Genomic DNA, 8,555 nt, shown 5'->3' with positions numbered 1-8,555 from the left:
GTAGCGGTAGCAAAAAATTGGGAGCGGTAGCACAGCAGAGCAAATGAAAATTTTCATGTGCTACAGCTCCCGAATGTGTTTGTTGTTTTTTTTTTCTTTTTTGCTATTTTCTGGCATTTACAAGTATGGTACAAGTTGGTATATAAAAGAAAGTCGTTTATAACTCAAGAACGGCTGAACCGATTTGGCTTAAAATTGGTGGGGAGGTAGTTTAGAAGCAGGGTAAGGACATAGGATACATTTTATCTCTTTATGCTAAAAGTCAATACAGCTCATAAATACAAAAATTATATTTCAAATCATAAGCATTTGTTCAAAATTTATGTAAGAATCATTTGAAAATTTTAGTAATTCAAAAATAGAAAGAAATAAGTAAAAATTTTCATTTCCAAACATGCTTAGTATATGGGTTATACTGATTTTGCTTCTTAACCAGGTAGTTTTTTTTGTTTAAGACGAGCCCGTCCGATATATTTAATATCACAACAAAAAATGGCATTGGAATTTTCATCGTCAAGGCACTGCGGATACTTTGCTAGATTATTGATCAAGGACGCAAATGCATTCATAACAAACCAAACGCGATATCTAACGTAAAGATAAAGCGGAATAATTGGAGTGTTGATAAAAAGGTTTATTATAATTTTAGATATACAGAAATCTTTTCGATTCTTTGCAATATACATTGAAGTATGTATATGCGTACAATTTCAAACTGATTCTTCCTAAAAAATTATAAAATTACCAAATATTGGGAATGGTAGAATAGAACTGCAAATACACAGTGCAATGGATTAACACATTCGCGTAAATTGCGGGAATTCCCGTCATTCATATTTTCTTCAATAAAACAATTGCGGGAATTCCCGCGCTATATTCCCGCAATTTCTTCCGCACATATAAAAATGCTCTTGAAAAATTAAATGCGGGAATTTTATGGTATCGCGACTTTAAACGCTATAGCTCTTGTCAGTTATACAAAAAAATGCTAATTTCGCGGAAAAATCAGATACCTCGCCGGTGTGCGTTTCGACTTTGTTGCTCTGGGCACTTTTGTAGAGTGAACAATTCTGAGAAACATGCGTCTAAAGTCAAAGCGATACCATAAAATACCTCTGATCTGTAGGAATTCAAAGATAAAAATCAGGATTGTAGTGTATTTTCTATGGAAAATTTTTACATGCCTCGGTCCAATTCTTAATGTTAATATTTAGGGCTAAAATTTTCAGGGAATTTTTTTTTTGAGGTATTTCCAAGGAAATTTCGTGACGGGACTGAAAAAAATTAATAGTTAAAAAAACAAACACCCTAATGTATATAAAAAGGGGGAAAGTATATGTACATAGTTAAAATTAATTTCGAAAATTCATAGTAATTGAGTATTGTAATACATTTGGAATAGATGATGTATTTGGTAATATAAAATTGGTAAATATTTTACATAATAAAAAAAATTTATAATTTATTCAATTATTATCTAATTCACTTTATTAATATATTTCTTAAAATATTTGATTTTAGATTTATAAAGTCACTTGACGCAACAAGTGCCAAAATGATTTGCATAACATTGTTTTGTTTGAATTATTCAATTAATTCAAATATTATGCCAGAAAATAGCAAAAAAGAAAAAAAAACAACAAACACATTCGGGAGCTGTAGCACATGAAAATTTTCATTTGCTCTGCTGTGCTACCGCTCCCAATTTTTTGCTACCGCTACGCCAGAGCATAGCGCAGAATTTAATTTTTTGCTCCCGCTTCAGCTATAGTTTTTTACCTAACAAAACTCGGAGCAGAGTAGAGCACATACTTTACATTGTTATGCTAAGGCTATGCTGCGGCTCCCGACAAAGTGAGAGCGGTAGCAAGAGTAAAATGAAATGCTACGAGAGTAGCGTAGTTTTTCAAACGCTGGTTGCAACAACAAGAACACATTCGAAATCGAAATGAATCCATCGTAACCACTTACCGGAAGAACTTCAGATTATAGTAAATATATACGAAAAATATTAACAGACTATGTTAATTCTACTAATGGTTCTGTTCCTTGGCAAAACTATGCCACGTTTGTTTAAATTTATATTATTATTCTTATACAAATAAAAAACTATAGCTTTTAGTTTTCATTTCATTACAAACTTTTTATTATTAATATAAATAGTTACAAAAAAATGTTATTCATCGTTGGTTCTGTTTTTATCTTTATGCTTTTCAACCTTTTTCAGTAGCATTAGATTTATTGAAAGACACATGTTGTGCCAACAGTCCGAGGCAGTTGATTTAACAACCAATCAAAACTAGAAAGAGCTTGTGCGGAGTTGGAGTTTCCAAAACTTCCCCACCATCGCTGCCACTTTTGCCCTTATGAGCTACCATAGCATTGTAGTGATAGCTTTCGCGCATACTAATCCACGCTGATTTGCATTCATCCACTAAGGCATAAATTTTTAAAATTAACTCAGTACTCAGCCAGGCTTGATTTAACTCATTCTTATTGCAATGCAATGTGTTGCTAATATCCCAGATCCTGGGCCACTCTTTCACGCAATTCACAATTTGGCGCTTCTCCAACGTTGTGAAATTCGGCATGCGATTTTTCCGTTTTGATGAGCCATCATTTTATAAATTTGCATACACTTTTAAAATTTTCAAATATTATGAATAATTGTAAACGTCACTTTCCTTGAAGAAACAATTGTTGATTTGATGTTTTTTTGCAAAACCAGGTTTGCCATATTCGCATTTTATTGAAAAAAAGTATTAAAAATTAGTACTAGATTTCTTTAGACCTGCATACTAGCACAAGAAAATTCACCGCAGGAAATTTTTTTCCTGCGTCTTAAGCGTTTTTTCATATAAAGTTGTAACATTTCTTGAGAGCTGGAAATTAAGCGTTAAGGGTAAAAGGAAAAGTTTTAAGGTTCGTATCCAGCTGGTTACGCATTGTGAATGATCGACATTAGAAGAACAAGAGAGAATAAACAAAGAAAATAAACTTTGTGCGTAATATGTATAGTATGTTTGCCAGTGGTGGATTTACACTTGGGGCAGTCGGGGCTAGTGCCCAGGGCGGCAAATTTTCTAGGGCGGCAGAATTTGGAAAGAAGAAAAAAAAAGTGAGCTGTCAGTTGGCAGCTGGCAGATGTGAAACATCGAAATTGTTTTATAAAAGTAATAGCAGCGAACGTATATTTATAGAGTATGTTCGCCATAGAATATCCGTCATGGAAGCGAACTTCAAGAGACTGTGAAAAATATAGAAGATAATGAGCATGGAAACATTACGAGGTGTGTTCAAAAAGTATCGCGAATTTCGTGTTTTTTCAAAAATTATTTATTTATTCATGAATATCTATTTTGTCCCCTTCAAAGTAATCCCCATGAGATATTATACACTTGTGCCAACGTTTTTCCCAATCTTCGAAGCACTTCAAAAAATCATTTTTTTTATCTTCTTCAGCTCCTCCTTCGATGCCGTCTTTATCTGGTCAAGAGAAGCGTAACGTCGTCCTTCGGGCCAGATCTGGGGAATACGGTGGCTGCGGCATCATTAGTGTGTTTTTTTTTGGCCAACAAGTCGCGCACAAGCAGCAATGTGTGAGCAGGGGCGTTATCGTGGTGCAAAAGCCAATTTTTGTTCTTCCACAAATCCGGGCGTTTCTGGCAGGTAATATTCCTTTTTGACCGTTCTTCCCTGTGGCAAGAACTCATGATGCACCACGCCCCTGCAATCGAAGAAAACTGTCAGCAAACTGTTGCGGTACTTTTTGAACACACCTCGTATGATAAGCGATGATCCAGGAGAATTGGTTATAAACGATTCCACAAGAGATTATGTAGCTACCCATGGGTGTAAACATAATGAAAATTTGAATTTCCCCAATACAAAACGTGATTACAGTGATGGAACTTCACGGTGGCTGCCAAAGTGACTATTTGTAAGAAAACTTATCAACGGTGAGAAAGTTCCACGCCCAAGGCTTATTTACTCTGTTAAAAATGGGTCTGTATTATGTGCAGCTTGTCATCTTTTTGACGGAGACTGTTCATCTAATGGCAAAAACGGATTTAATGACTGGAAGCATGCAGGCGTTCGTGCTAGTGAGCATGAGAAATCCAAACATCATAAAAAATGTATGTTAATCCTTAAGCAAAGATCGGATACTAAGAATAGAATAGACCATGACTTAGTCATTCAAACAGAGACAGAAATCTCCTATTGGAGAAATGTTTCAAGAAGAGTAGTCGCTACTAAAGCCTTAGGTACTCGAGGGCTTCCATTCCGAGGAAGTGATGAAAAGTTTGGGTCAACAAATAATGGAAATTTTTTAATGCTGATTGAATTTCTTGCTTCTTTTGACCCATTCCTAGAACAGTATATTCGAAAATTTGGCAATAAAGCATCTGGCAGTACGAGTTACTTATCAAAAATTATCTACGAAGAATTTCTACTGCTTTTATCAGAAAAAGTATCTTCTATCATAGTTCAAGAAGTAAAATCAGCGAAATATTATGAGATTATTGTATATTCCACACCTGATATATCTCATGTCGACCAACTTTCGTTTGTTATCAGATACGTGCAAAAAGATGAAACGCCTGTTGAACGTTTTCAGATGTTCATTGAAAATTCTGGACATAAAGCCGAAGATTTGCTAGTTGCTGTATTATCGATTCTCGAGTTTTTTGATCTTGATCTCACCGACTGTCGAAGTCAGTCATATGATAACGCTAACAATGTATCAGTAATTTATTCAGGTTTACAGGCAAGAATTCATGAAATTAATCATCTTGCAGAAGATGCTTCTTGTGCTGCTCATTCTATGAATTTAGTTGGAGTTCTCGCAGTAAAAAGCGCGCCAGAAGCTGCTTCTTTCTTTAATACTGCACAAACTTTATATAACTTCTTTACAGCATCGACGCACCGCTGGGAAGTTTCACAATTTCATACAGGAAAAAGAATTCTATTACAATCTTTATCTGCAACCAAATGGTCAGCTCGTTATGAAGCTGTTCATGTACTTAATCAGCATTTCGACGAAATAATCGACACTTTGATTATTATGGAAGAAAATATGGAAGAAAATGCAATTACAAGACAAGAAGTTAAAGGTTTACGAATTCAATTGGAGCGACTTGAAACAGCATTTATGCAGATACTTTGGTATTTTTTACTCTCACGATTCAATTCTGTTATTCAAAGATTGCAGAAAGTTGATTGTAGCATTTCTGACGTGATCGACGATTATCGTGGTTTGATCACAGTTGTTGCTGAGACGAGAAATGAATTCGAAATCTATGAGAAAACTGCTTTAAATATTTCAGAGATAAAAGAATATAAAACGACAGTTTCTAGAAAAAGAAAGAGAAAATTACATGCTGATGAATCACAGGATGTAGATGTACAACTGTCAGGTCGAGACCACTTTAGAGTCAACATTTTTAATGTCATTCTTGACAATCTAGATTATGAATTGCGTAAAAGATGTGTTGCATATGAAAAGATTCATGAAAAGTTCTCAGTTATTATTGAATTTGGTAATTTGGATAATAGAAAGATTCGTAACCGAGCTAAACGTTTACAAAATGTTTATTCTTCAGTTCTTGAGTCCTCATTGGAGGACGAATTTGTGCACTTCCATGCTTATTGCACTCAAAAAAAGATGAAACAAAATTCACCTTCCGATATTCTGAAAGTTTTGCGTGCAAACGACCTTTATACAGAGTTTCCGAACGTAGAAATTGCATATCGAATATTTATTACTTTAGCTGTAACAAACTGTAGCGCAGAACGATCATTTTCTTGTTTGAAAATAGTTAAAAACTACTTATGTTCTACAAAGAGTGCAAATATACTCAATAGCTTAGCTATTCTATGCATCGAATCAGATGTACTTCAACGTTTAGATTGTGAAGATTTAATCGACCAATTTGCAATTCAAAAAGTCAGGCGTGTTTGCCTGTGAAAAAAATTATTGTAATACAAATATTAGTCAAGCTCAGTGCAAAATTTGTAGTTTTAAGAACAAGAACCTATATTTTTTTATATTATATTTAAGTATTATATATATAATAAATTATTTGCAATACGTTAAATATTTAAATTTTTTAAAAACGTAATATCAAATAAAAATAATTTTGAGTTAAATTTCAGTGACGGGGCGGCATTTTTTCCAGTGCCCAAGAGCGGCAAAAATTTAAATCCGGCCCTGATGTATGCATTTGTGTAATAACACAAATATTTTCAACGTTTTTAACTATTTTGGGATTTTAACGATTACTTTGAATTTCCTTCAAGAAACAATTGTTGATTTCATTTTTCTTCGCAAAACCAGGTTTGCCATATTCGCATTTTACTAAAAAAATGTATTAAAAATTAGCAATTCAAAAAGTTTATTCCAGGCGTTTCTTAAGATATAGCTTAGTACGCAGCTCTCAAGAAACGTAAAAACTACATATAAAAAACGCTTAAGAAACGGTCAAGAAACTTTCCTGCGATAAATTTACTTGTGCTAGTACGCAGCTCTCAAGAAATCTAGTACTAATTTTTAATACTTTTTTTCAGTAAAATGTGAATATGGCAAACCTGGTTTTGCGAAGAAACCAGCGACAACAATTGTTTCTTGAAGGAAAATCGAAGTAATCGTCAAATTCATCCTAAATTAGTTGAAATCATTATTATGAAGTATATTCCATTTTGAAATGTTGTATAAAACCTACCAATCATCAACAACATTTCTTAAATCTCAATGAAAATATTTATGTTACCATACACATACACACATACATATTGCCAAGAATGATAGAATACAAGATTACGACAACCGCCATTATGAAACGTCATAGTTACGTGTTGAGAAGAAGAAGAGTGAAAAACTGTCAAATGGCTTGCAAATTGTAAACAGAAAAGTAAACACTTTTGTAAATTCGCAAAATATTATTAATTCTTTCAATTTAATGAAAAGTTTTAGTGAAGCGATTGAATATTGTTGAGTGAAAAGATTTGAATCATTTCTAAAGAAATATATCGGCCTATTGATAATAAAATTGTCTATTAAGTTGTGATTCAAATGGAGAAGACGTTTCTTGTGTTGTATATAAATTTATACATACATATATTATAAGTTCAGATGTATCAGATGTATAAAATTATGATAAAAGAATTGTGAAATTATTAATTTAGCATTAAATATATCATTTCTTTTGCAAAATAACACCCATTTTTTGGCAACTTTTAAATCGGCCGGAAAACTGAAAAAACTCGTTTTCGATCCTTTAATTGCATAAAAATTATTACAACAAGCCACTGCACATTTCATTTTAAAAAATTAATATATTTATGCTTAGAAATTTAAATAAATACAACAGTACACTTACACTGATTTTCTTCATTTGAACAATTTCCACACATGCTACTCTATTTATTGTGGATGTGCCTAAAACTAATTATATACATATTTTCTCGCAACAATATTCTAAACATTCCACTGAAATTTTTCCTGCAAAGACGAATGAATTAATATTATTTTGGGAATTTCAAAAAGTGTTTACTTTTCTGTTTACAATTTGTATGCATTTCTATGCTTGTTCGTCTCAACGCCCAAGTGTGACGTCACGAAATTGTTGCACAATGTATTTGTTTTTGTAAGAATTGTCAAGAGCTAAACCGAAAAAAACTAACTGTAAACTAGTGTCGTAATCTTGTATTCTATCATTCTTGCATATTACGCACAAAGTTTGTTTTTTTTTGTTTATTCTTTCTTGCTCTTCTAATGTGGATCATTCACAATGCGTAACCAGCTGTCAAAATTACTTGAGAAATAATGTATTTTTTTTCTTGAGCAATTACTTGAGAGCTGCGTACCAACCTTATGAAGTTTTTACCTTTCTTGAGAGCTGGATACTAAGCTTTAAACGAGAACCGTATATTCATTAGTATCGTAAATTACAGTTTAAAAAATTTATGGTATCGTATGTATGGACCAGAGAACGTTTATAATAGAGAAGGTTCACGGCGCGAAGAACGTAAAAATATTTTTGGCTAACTGGGTTGAGATGGAGGAGCTTCACCACTGTCATCTCGGCAGGAGAAATTTTAACATTTTCGCTTGAACAGAGTTGAGCGTGGAATAAAAATTATGTTCAAAACTATACATATATTGCTCTAACAGACGTATGTTCGCTCTTTTGCTTATATTTTTATACGTATATATGCAAACATGTGTATTAAGTGTTTCTCACTTCTTTCTGTGAAGAAACATCAGAAAGTTGTTCAATTTATGATTTTTAGCTTTTGCCATTGTCTCGAAAAGACGCTTGTAGGCAAAGGCATGCTCGGGGAGATGTAATGGTGTTTGCTTTTATGAATGAAGCGAGTTTGCCTGTTGAAAGTGCGCTTGCGTTCATGAATGAAAAAGTTGTTGTTGTGTGTTTTTCTACAAATTTGGGCATCGACTATTTGGCTGCCATGCCTATTGACTTGAGACGCTGCTGATGCTATTTGAAACAATTGTTGTTTTTGTAGAACAATAGGGGTATTCGCCTGCTCTTGCA

The sequence above is a fragment of the Bactrocera neohumeralis genome, unplaced genomic scaffold (genome assembly GCF_024586455.1).
Source record: "Bactrocera neohumeralis isolate Rockhampton unplaced genomic scaffold, APGP_CSIRO_Bneo_wtdbg2-racon-allhic-juicebox.fasta_v2 cluster10, whole genome shotgun sequence".
Classification (NCBI taxonomy): Eukaryota; Metazoa; Arthropoda; class Insecta; order Diptera; family Tephritidae; genus Bactrocera; species Bactrocera neohumeralis.
This window is presented reverse-complemented; position numbering follows the sequence as displayed.